This window comes from Salvelinus alpinus, chromosome 9 (assembly GCF_045679555.1).
Source record: "Salvelinus alpinus chromosome 9, SLU_Salpinus.1, whole genome shotgun sequence".
Lineage (NCBI taxonomy): Eukaryota > Metazoa > Chordata > Actinopteri > Salmoniformes > Salmonidae > Salvelinus > Salvelinus alpinus.
In genome coordinates, this window is record NC_092094.1 from 24,180,065 (window position 1) to 24,192,736 (window position 12,672).

The window sequence follows — 12,672 nt, forward strand, 5'->3', positions numbered from 1 at the left end:
TGAGACGCAGAGTAGGTGAACGGATGATCTCTGCATGTGTGGTTCCCACCGTGATGCATGGATGAGGAGGTGTGGGGGTGCTTTGCTGGTGACACGGTCAGTGATTTATTTAGAATTCAAGGCACACTTAACCAGTATGGCTACCACAGCATTCTGCAGCGATACGCCATCGCATTTGGTTTGTGCTTTGTGGGATATTATTTTGTTTTTCAACATGATAATGACCCAACACACCTCCAGGCTGTGTAAGGGCTATTTGACCAAGAAGGAGAGTGATAGAGTGCTGCATCAGATGACCTGGCCTCCACAATCACCTGACCTCAACCTATTTGAGATGTTTTGGGAGGAGTTGGACCACAGAGTGAAACAAAAGCAGCCAACAAGTGCTCAGTATATGTGGGAACTCCTTTAAGACTGTTGGAAAACCATTCCAGGTAAATCTAGTTGAGAGAATGCCAAGCATGTGCAAAGCTGTCATCAAGGCAAAGGGTGGCTACTTTGAAGAATCTAAAATCTAAAATATATTTTGATTTATTAAACACTTTTTTGGTTACTACATGATTATATGTGTTATTTCACAGTTGTGATGTCTTCACTATCATTCTACATTGTAGAAAATAGTCAAAATAAAGAAAAACCTTTGAATGAGTAGGCGTGTCCAAACTTTTGACTGGTGCTGTATATACATATACATACACACACACACAAACACAGTCATCTGAAAACATCACAAGTCACCCAGAAAAACAGTTTACATTCCTCCACAAATAAGTCCCCAATCAATACTCTAAATTGCCCAAACGGCACCAGAACTTTAAGATGAAATGTATTTTGAATTTTCTTCCAGCATTACGGTACATTCAAACTAAAAGCAGATTTACCTAGCTCAGTGGAGATTCTAGGAAACAGAAGAGTTAACCAATCCTGTGAACGGGTTAGGCAACTCAGGTGTCTACTTCAACAGCAAAGTTAGATAAGACAGAAGTTTATGAAGTAGGGCCTTGTAAATGAAAAGGGAGTAATGTAGAGATCGACAGGTCTTTAGCGAAGTCCAGCCAACCTTCTGACACAGGATGCAGTGATGAGTATCAAAACTGTGAACTGTAACAAAACAAAGGTCACTATGGTAGATAGCATCCGAAGGTTTAAGAGTAGTAGCAGCTGCTCTATAATAAATAATATCACCATAATCAAGAACAGATGAAAAGGTTGACTGAATAATCTGCTTCCTACTGCTTAGAGAAATGCACAATCTGTTTCTGTAGAAAAAGGCAACTTTAAATCTAAGCTTCTTAACCAGTTCATCTATATGTTTTTTAAACGTCAAATCCATATCAATCCAAATGCCTAAGTATTTATATGTGGGAACTTGTTTGATTGGAGAACCATCTAATGAGTGAACATGTAGTTCATCTGAAACATTCTTGTGAGAGTTTAAAAACAACATATATTTCATTTTGCCTGTATTAATTGCAAGTTTTAAATCAGCAAGGGATTGCTGCATAGCTATAAAATCTATAGTTTTGACACAGCCAGATCAACAGTCGGGGCAATAGCTTACATAATACTATCATCCGCATATAGATTAAATTTAACATTTTTAACAGATTGACCAATAGTATTTATGTAAGTAGTGAAGAGAACAGGTCCCAAAATCGACCCCTGTGGTACACCTTTATGTACTTCATGATGGCCTGGATGGCCTGATGAAGTTGATGTGTTGCAATGACCAGCCTTTCAAAGCACTTCATGATTATATATGAGTGCTACAGGTTGGTAGGGGAACCATTTTAGGATCTCTGAAAAAAACAGGATTTTTTTTAAAGATCCATACAAAAATCCAAAACCTGAAATGGCTCAGCCCTCCAGGAGGGGAATTGAATAGCCCTGCTATATGGCTTTAAGCCTTATTTGTATATTTCCCAGGGTGCCTTTTGAGTGAATTTTAGAGTTACCAGTACTACCCATGAATGTGTTTGCTATTGACAGAGATGTTGTTTGTTTTCGTTTTGTGTTCAGTCCTGTGGCTTTTATTCGGTGAGATTTTAAGTGACTATGTTGCCATTGAAATTGTGTTCTTTAAGACAATAGATACTTCATAAGGCCTTCTTTTGATGGCCTAGTTTTTAGTGATGGGGAGACTAATCTTCCTTAATCGTTGAGGCTTTCTAGCCAATTGTGTCGAAAATAGGTTGATTACTCAAGGCTTTGATCAACATAGTGTAAACTAGTGGCACCTGCCGGTCAAAAGAATGTAGAACAGACAAATTATTTTTGATGAGGTCAGGATTGCCTTTTTGTCTTCTAGTGAAACCATTGCCAAACCAATCAGGTGGTTGTTTGACAAAACAAAGCTTTGGAAGTCATTGATCACGTGCTTCTGATTAAAATGTTACAGGCATCGTTGCACTGCTTTGAAGTTAACTGCTCCGGTATGAAATTTAACATCACTACTAGTTTTACCCAAATACAGTGGCCTCAAATGCATAGTTTACAGGCCACATCAGGCTTGCAAGTCACATTATGCCTGTTTGCAAAGTGATGTGTAATTCTTACTGGAATCCAGCCAGAGTAGGGATATTCAGCATTTGATATTTTAATTCACCTGCAACCGGCATTCAGAATGACTGATAGGGTTATGAAGACAAAGATATGAGATTACCTAATGCATGTAATCTGGAACAACCATTTCAGTAAAGGGTGCAATAAATCCAAGTAACAGATTGGAATAGTTTATAAAAATGTATGTTATTTATATTTGAGTAGCATAAGATGAATTAGTCAATCAATGTACATGCAAATACATAGATACTGAAACAAACAATTCAAAAAATCAACCCTTAATAGAGCATGTTGGGAAATATGATAATGATGGGCGTGGTTTTGGTTCAACTCTGGTTAATAACATTAACACTAGGGTTATTTTACACCACTGAGTGTTAATTTAACTCGTTACAGTGTTAATTTAACCCCTGAGTCAACACTAGAAATATAACACTGAAAAATAAACAAAGCAGCAGACATGCAAAATGAAATCATAGATAGAAAAACTTTATTTTTCCTGGGAGGGAACTTACATTTACATTGACATTTTAGTCATTTAGCAGACGCTCTTATCCAGAGCGACTTACAGTAGAGTGCATACATTTTATTACATTTTTTTTTTTTTACATACTGAGACAAGGATATCCCTACCGGCCAAGAGCAGACGCTCTTATCCAGAGCGACTTACAGTAGAGTGCATACATTTTGTTACATTTTTTACATACTGAGACAAGGATATCCCTACCGGCCAAACCCTCCCTACCGGCCAAACCCTCCCTAACCCGGACGACGCTATGCCAATTGTGCGTCGCCCCACGGATCTCCCGGTTGCGGCCGGCTGCAACAGAGCCTGGGCGCGAACCCAGTCCAGCCTGGGAGTGAACCCAGAGACTCTGGTGGCGCAGCTAGCACTGCGATGCAGTGCCTTAGACCACTGCGCCACCCAGCGCAGTGGTCTAAGTGAACAAACTTCTTGTTTGGAGTGGTTTAAAAATAACGTAGTAGGTTACACATTAGACCTACTAGACTACAATAATAGTCTCATCAAACACTTTAGTGACTATGTTGAACAAATGGGTAGATTTAATAAAATGCTTCATAACGTAGAGATTAGAATGAACCCGAAATAACATATTTAGAACAAACAGGTTACATGTGGTTACAATGTGATTTCATTAAATTAAGTACTAAAAATGTACTATAAATTCCATGAACAGAACAGTATATGGTAATGAGGAAGAGAGAACTGGTTTCTGTCCAGCAGATGTCAATGTAGGATAGGCTCATCAGTTGAAAGTGTAGGTTGGAGATGAGTCTGTTCTGACTGTTCCACAGAGGAATTAGATTCCGTTCTGTGAAAGACAAAGGTTACATTAAGGTTACAACCTTTACGTGTGAAACTAAACACATATTTAAACGTCAACCATCGAATTCAAGTAAATATCTAGGCTACATATCTTCTCCAACATGGTTTCATCATATCAAGGCCTCAGCCAGACAGTTTATTAATTAAAATATTCTGACGAGTACACTCTTTCTATTTTCAAATTGATTCACTTAAATGGAATTGAAAGTTGGTTCCTGTTCTTTTTCTATATTGTTTTACATCAAATAGACAGATACCTCCTAAATAGACAAAATCCTCCTCTCACACACATCAAATGCATTTTCTATAACTTCAAGGTGACTTTAAGAAAGCACCCGTCCAGAGCTATGGAACACCCCTATCAACACAGAACAGATTAACTTAAAGACAGAACACGTAGCCTATCCAACACACACACACATTTGGCGTACCACACCCCCCCCGCAGTTCGGGGGGTCCACAAGCTTTTTCCCCCACCCTAAAAGATAGTATATGAACACGTCGTAAGCCATAGAAAAATGTGTAGAATTGCAGGAAATGTGCTCTTTTCCTCAAATTTGCTTTTTTTCCCTGTGCGTGCAGTGCAGTACGTCACTACACACCACACACGAACACATACACACTTTTCCAATTCAGCATTTAAAAAACTCAGAAAGAACAAGGTAAGGGTGATGGTGCCATGCTGTCTCCACACATTTGAGGCAATATTCACAGTATTGTGTGGGCCCAAACATAGATTGTTTGCACTATCGGAGGCTATACGCTGTATATAGCAGTGGTCTGCTGCCATCTTGATGATACTTGACATAACACATTTTATGAGAACCAAAGCAGATCTCATGCTGTACCATGAGGTGTAAGAAACAAAAACCTTACAATCCAACCTCCATAATCACACTGTTGCCCAAATCTGCTACTTACACAGTATTGCTATGCATGTGGTTACTGTACTCCACGGTAGGTGGATTGTTCTCTTCATCCTCAGGTAACTGGGGGCAGAAATCATCATCATCATCATCATAGAAACATTTTTATTTGAACTTCCAATATCATGTAAAAGAAGAGGTAAACATAGTTTCCACTGCCATTTCCTTCCTCAGCCTCTTCAAACCAAAGACTATTTAGACATAACAATAAGCAACCCTTATTGGACTGGAGACAAGTTAATAGCTAAATACTGGTATTGACCATTCCATGTAGGACGTGACAGTATGAGGGAAACCCTATTGTTTAGGTGACAGGGGTGACTAAAACATACACTTCCATTTAACAATGACATACATCAATTAAAACAAAAGGTGTACAATTATTTTTATTTAAATTCTCCCAACTAAAAAAAGCTAAGGAATTACCTTCAGAAAGATAGTTCCAAAATGACTTTGCAGTCTTCATGATATTAATGCATTTAGTCTGGTTTAGTACAGTCTCACATCCCAGTAGATCTCATCATCAAAGCAGATGCCATCAAGACCATTCCCTCAGATCGGAAACTAGTCGGTTCTGTAACAGTTAGTTTTGGTTGTGAATCTTTAGTTTGGGCATGCCTGTTTGTAGTTTCCTATTTGTGTACAGTATACAGTATTTGTTTCCTTCACCATATGAATGTAATAATCCGCTTGGGCTCGCGGACCCAAAGGAGTCAAGACAGAGCTGGCCCTGGACCTAAAATAAGGTTGCTGTCTCCCTGGGCACATGAACATTCAACAACTGGTTGCCTACGCTTACTTCTCACATTTATTCACAAATTCATTCAGGTTACAGAACCATTAGGCAAGCCTAGAACCCCTAGACTTAGAATGTAAAGTGTTAACAGTAGGCGGTCTAGTCAGTTCCGTAACAGTACAAATATCCATATTTGTGGTATATAACTTACATTGTTTAAAACAAATCACAGTTTTTTAAACATAAGAATCATTCAAATACACAACTGAGTGACATAGACTTGTCTTCACATTCTCAATGTAAAAGTTCTCATTGTTTTCAACAAAGCAGCAGACATGCAAAATGAAATCATAGATAGAATAACTTTATTTTTCCTGGGAGGGAACTTCTTGTTTGGAGTGGTTTGAAAATAACATAGTAGGCTACACATTAGACCTACTAGACTACAATAATAGTCTCATGAAACACTTCTAGTGATGAAGTTGTTCAAATGGGTAGATTTAATTAAATGCTTTATAACGTACATATTAGAATGAACCAGAAATAAAATGTGATTTCATTAAACAAAGATAACAAGTGTCAGTGTTTCTTAGGAAGATCTTGTTGTGATTCCATCTAAAGTAGTACAAATTAACTATAAACTCCATGAACTGAACAGCATAAAGAGTGGTGAAGAGGAGAGGCCAGTTTTCTGTCCAGCAGGAGTCAGTGTAGGATAGGACCATTAGTTGAAAGTGTAGGGGGGAGATGACATCAGGCTCTAGCGTCAGTTCTGACTGTTCCACAGAGAAATTTGATTCCGTTCTGTGAAAGACAAAGGTTAGATCAAAGTTACAACTTTTATGTGTGAAACTGATACACACTGATACCTGAAACCCCTAAACACACATTTAAACGTCAACCATCGAATTCAAGTAAATATACAGGCTGCACATCTTCTCCAACGTGGTTTCATCATGTCAAGGCCTCAGCCAGACAGTTTATTCATAACTTCCCAGTACACTCTTTCTATTTTTAAAATTGCTTCACTTAAATGGAATAAAAAGTTGGTTCCAGTTCTTTTTCTATATTGTTAAACATCAAAAAGACAAATACCTCCTAAATAGACAAAATCCTCCTCTCACAAATGGCAAATGCTTTTTACCTCCCAGACACTGTCATGAAAATCCCCTATTCTAAAAGCAGTATCATAGTCATTTTCAACTTCAAGGTCACTGTCAGAAAGCACCCATCCAGAACTATGGAACACCCCTATCAACACAGGACAGATGAACTTTCCAATTCAACTTTCCAACACACGTGCCTTTCCAATTCAGCATCTCAAAAACTCTGAAAGAACAAGGTAAGAGGTGATGGTGCCATGCTATTTCCACTTATTTGAGGCAATATTCACAGTATTGTGTGGACCCAAACATGGATTGTTTGCACTAGCGGTGGGCATGCGCTGCAGTGGTTTGAAGCCATCAGAATATTTTACATCTTATGAGGACAAAGGCATTTCTTATGCTACACCAGGCCCCCCAAGACCTGATCATAACGCTGGCCCTGCTTAAGCCTCATAAGACGTGTTATGTAAAATATCCTCATATGGCAGCAGACCACTGTGCTATACGCAGTGTATGCCTACCATACCTTCTTACGCTTCCAAATAAAATATTGAAATATTGATAATTTATTTGACCAAGACAGGCACCAACAGAAAGACGCATTTGAGTGAGCGAAATAGCCCCCCCCTGTCTCAGTATGTGTAGACCATATATCTGATTCTGTCTGGGAAAAAAATAGTATAGCATGTTATAATATTTCTGTTCAGACATCATTAGATACATGGGCTACATCTAGTAAGACAGAGGGGCGCTGTTTCACTCGCTAGTTTCAGCAGAGAGGAAGAGACAAACGAGAGGGCTCACTCTCTCCAAAAATCAAATTTTTAGGGCGGAGACATGAGCATCTTGTCATGATATACAGATCCCTGGTTTCAGCCCCTCGCGAATTGGAAAGGAACGTTGGCGGGTGCACGGTGCTCTGTTCGGATGCTGCCATCCCCAAAAGTAAATTGATGTTTTTCCAAAATTATATAATTACTAAATAAAATCATGCAAAATACTTCACCAGAGAGCATGACTTAGCCACAAAGAATCATTCGCTTATTTTCCTGTTTTTTTAATAGCTGTGGATTGTTTTAAAACTCAAGTGAGTAGACCTATGTCTATTTGGTAAGTCTGCAATTTGGGCAGCCTGCATGGCAATAGGCCTAGCTGATTATTGAGTTGCGGCTGCTAGTGAAATGCATCTAAAATATGTGCGATAATTTGTCTTGAATATCATTTAAAATGTTGAGAAGAAGGGGAGGGGTGTGTGGCGAAGGTATGGGGTGTCTCTCTCCAGTCTCATGGCAGAATTAGATGTTCATCTATGATTCTCCAATGTCAAATTTCGAAGTTACTACAAAAGTCAAATTTTGAAGTGTTTAAGGTTAAGTTGAAGTATTAACTCCAAAAATCTTAAGGTTAGGTATTAACTCTGAATGGGTAAAGTAAGGTTTAAGGTTTGAGAAAATAATTCAAACATGCAACTTTTTGTGTCAGCGGCAGATACTTATGTCCATCCACCATCCCCATCAACAATGCCCTAGCAAAACCAAAACCTACTTGATGGAAAAAGTGCCCACTGTGGCCCCTAGTGGCCAGTTTCCACATCATCTCCCGACATCCTCAGACATGGATGGCCGTCTAATACTGACTTGTATCACGGGTGACCTGGCTGGGCACTCAGCTCTCCAGAAAGCACTCAGATGTCTCTCTCCAATTCTTGCACATTCAATGTTTCATTGTGTGAATTGTTTGCCCAGGATTTTATTTTTTTATTTGATAAATTCCCCATTATATGGCCTATGTCACCAGTATGCCTAATAAATGTATCGTTAATCCTCGTCATTTGGCTACATTAATTTCTGTTAATTCATGTATTAATTAGTCATTTAACATTCTCGGAGTGGAATTTTTTTTGCAGAGTTCACAACCTTCTACACTTGTGAGAAACAAGCTTGGGTTCATTTCATAACCATCATTCAAATCAAATTAAATCAAATTGTATTCGTCACATGCGCGGATTACAACAAAGAAAAATACCAACAAAAAATAAAAAAATAAAAGTAACAAATAATTAAAGAGCAGCAGTAAAATAACAATAGCGAGGCAATATACAGGGGATACCGGTACAGACTCAATGTGTGGGGGCACCGGTTAGTCGAGGTAATTGAAGTAATATGTGCATGTAGGTAAAGCTATTAAGGTGATTATGCATAGGTAATAACAGAGAGTAGCAGCAGCGTAAAAGGGGGGGGGGGGCAATCCAAATAGTCCGGGTAGCCATTTGATTAGATGTTCAGGAGTCTTATGGCTTGGGGGTCGAAGCTGTTTAGATGCCTCTTTGACCTAGACTTGGAGCTCCGGTACTGCATGCCTTGCGGTAGCAGAGAACAGTCTATGACTAGGGTGACTGGACTGGTCCTCAATTTTTAAGGCATTCCTCTGACACCGCCTGGTATAGAGGTTCTGGATGGCAGGAAGCTTGGCCCCAGTGATGTACTGGGCCACACACACTACCCTCTAGTGCCTTGCGGTCGGAGGCCGAGCAGTTGCCATACCAGGCAGTGATGCAACCAGTCAGGATGCTCTCAATGGTGCAGCTATATAACTTTTTGAGGATCTGAGGACACATGCCAAATCTTTTCAGTCTCCTGAGGGGGAATAGGCATTGTCGTTTCCTCTTCACGACTGTCTTGGTATGTTTGGACCATGATAGTTTGTTGGTGATGTGGATACCAAGGAACTTGAAGCTCTCAGTCTGCTCCACTACAGCCCTGTCCATGAGAATGGGGGCGTGCTCGGTCCTCCTTTTCCTGTAGTCCACAGTCATCTCCTTTGTCTTGATCACGTTGAGGGAGAGGTTGTTGTCCTGGCTACACACGGTCAGGTCTCTGACCTCCTCCCTATAGGCTGTCTCGTCATTGTCGGTGATCAGGCCTACCACTGTTGTGTCATCGGCAAACGTGAGGATACTGAAAAATGGCGCCGATAGAGATGGCAGTTTCGCTTCTAGTACTTAGGAAACAGTGCAGTATTTTGTTTTTTAATATATTTTTTCTTACATTGTTAGCCCAGAAAACCTTAAGTGTTATTACGTACAGCCGGGAAGGACTATTCGATATCAGAGACGTCAACTTACCAGCACAACCAGCACAATGACCAGGAATACGACTTTCCCGAAGCGGATCCTTTGTCTGAACAATTCAGGGCATTTGAACTGATTCCAGAGGCTGACCCAAAAACAACTCCGCTGGAGGAGAGGGTGCCGGAGTGGTCTTCTAGTGAGGCTTCGGATGCGCGCATACCACCCACCGCTTCCGAGTATATTACTCGCTAATGTCCAGTCCCTTGTTAACAAAGTCTATGAAATCAGGGCAAGAGATTCTTTCCAAAGAGATATCCAGGATTGTAACATACTCTTTCACGGAAACATGGTTAGCTTGGGATATGCTGTCGGAGTCAGTACAGCCAATGGGATTTTCAGTGCATTGCGCCGACAGGAATAAACATCTCTCCGTTAAGAAGAAGGGCGGAAGTGTGTGTTTCATGATTAGCGACTCATGGTGTAATTATAACAACATACAGGAACTTAAGTCTTTTTGTTCACCTGAACTAGAATTCCTCACAATCCAATGCCGATCGTATTATCTCCCAAGAGAACTCTCCTTGGTTATCGTCACAGCCGTGTATATCCCCCCGCAAGCGGATACCAAGACGGCCATTTAAGGAACTTCACTAGACTTTATGCAAACTGGAAACCATATATCCTGAGGCTGCATTTATTGTAGCTGGGGATTTTAACAAAGCTAATTTGAGAACAAGGCTACCTAAGTTCTATCAGCATATCAATTGCAGTACACGAGCGAGTAACACGCTCGACCATTGCTACTCTGACTTCTGTGATGCATACAAGGCCCTTCCCCGCCCTCCTTTTGGAAAATCTGACCATGACTCCATCTTGTAGGCAGAAACTAAAACAGGAAGCACCCGTGCTTAGGTCTATCCAGCACTGGTCTGACCAATCGGATTCCACACTTCAAGATTGCTTCGATCGTGTGGAATGGGATATGTTCCGGGTAGCCTCAGAGAGCAACATTGACGTATACGCTTACTCGGTGAGCGAGTTTACAAGGAAGTGTATAGGAGATGTTGTACCTACTGTGACTATTGAAACCTTCCCAAACCAGAAACTGTGGATTGATGGCAGCATTCGCGGAAAACTGAAAGCACGTACCACCGCATTTAGTCATTGCAAGGCAACTGGGAATATGGCCGAATACAAACAGTGTAGTTATTCCCTCCGTAAGGCAATCAAACAAGCAAAGTATCAGTGTAGAGACAAAATGAAGTCGCAATTCAACGGTTCAAACACGAGACATATGTGGCAGGGTCTACAGAAAATCACGGATTACAAAAAGAAAACCAGCCCTGTCGCGGACTTCGAAGTCTTGCTTCCAGACAAATTAAACAACTTCTTTGCGTGCTTTGAGGACAATACAGTACCACCAACGCGGCTTGGTACCAAAGACTGTGGGCTCGCCTTCTCCATGGACAGCGTGAGTAAAACATTTAAACGTGTTAACCCTCGCAAGGCTGCCGGCCCAGATGGTATCCCTAGCCGCATCCTCAGAGCATGTGCAGACCAGCTGGCTGCTGTGTTTACGGCCATCCTGTTCCCAAGAAAGCCAAGGTGACTGAAGTAAATTACTAGCGCCCCGTAGCACTCACTTCTGTCATCATGAAGTGCTTTGAGAGACTAGCTGAGGATCATACCACCTACACCCTACCTGTCACCCTAGACCCACTTCAATTTGCTTACTGCCCCAATAGGTTCACAGACAATGCAATCGCCATCACACTGCACACTGCCCTATCCCATCTGGACAAAAGGAATACTTATGTAAGAATGCTGTTCATTGACTACAGCTCAGCATTCAACACCATAGTACCCTCCACCCCCAGGTGGTGAAGGTAAGAAACAACATCTCCACTCCGCTGATCCTCAACACTGAGGCCCCACAAGTGTGTGTTCTCAGCCCCCTCCTGTACTCCCTGTTCACCCATGACTGCATGGCCATGCATGCCTCCAACTCAATCATCAAGTTTACAGATGACACAACAGTAGTGGGCTTGATTACCAACAACGACGAGACAGCCTACAGGGAGGAGGTGAGGGCCCTCAGAGTGTGGTGTCAGGAAAAGAACCTCTCACTCAACGTCAACAAAACAAAGGAGATGATCGTGGACTTCAGGAAACAGCAGAGGGAGCCGCCCCCTATCCACGTCGACGGGACAGTAGCGGAGAAGGTGGAAAGTTTTAAGTTCCTCAGCATACACATCACGGACAAACTGAAATGGTCCACCCACACAGAGACAATGTGGTGAAGAAGGTGCAACAGCGCCTCTTCAGGGAGGAGGTGAGGGCTTGTCACCGAAAACCCTCACTAACTTTTACAGGTGCATAATCGAGAGCATCCTGTCGGGCTGTATCAACGCCTGGTACGGCAACTGCACAACTCCGCTCTCCAGAGGGTGGTGCGTTCTGCACAACGCATCACCAGGGGAACACTACCTGCCTTCCAGGACATCTACAACACCTGATGTCACAGGAAGGCAAAAAATATCATCAAGGACAATAACCACCCGAGCCACTACCTATTCACCCCGCTTCCATCTAGAAGGCGAGGTCAGTACAGGTGCATCAAAGCTGGGACAGAGAGATTGAAAAACAGCTTCTATCTCAAGGCCATCAGATTGTTAAACAGCCATCACTAGCACAGAGAGGCGGCTGCCTACCTACAGACTTGATATCATTGGCCACTTTAATAAATGGAACACTAGTCACTTTAATAATGCCATCTCGCATTACTTATTTAATTTGTATATACTGTATACTGTATCCTACACTATCTATTCTATACTATCTATTGCATCTTAGCCGCTCTGTCACTGCTCATCCATATATTTTATATTTATATATTCTTATCCCATTTCTTTACTAGATTGTGT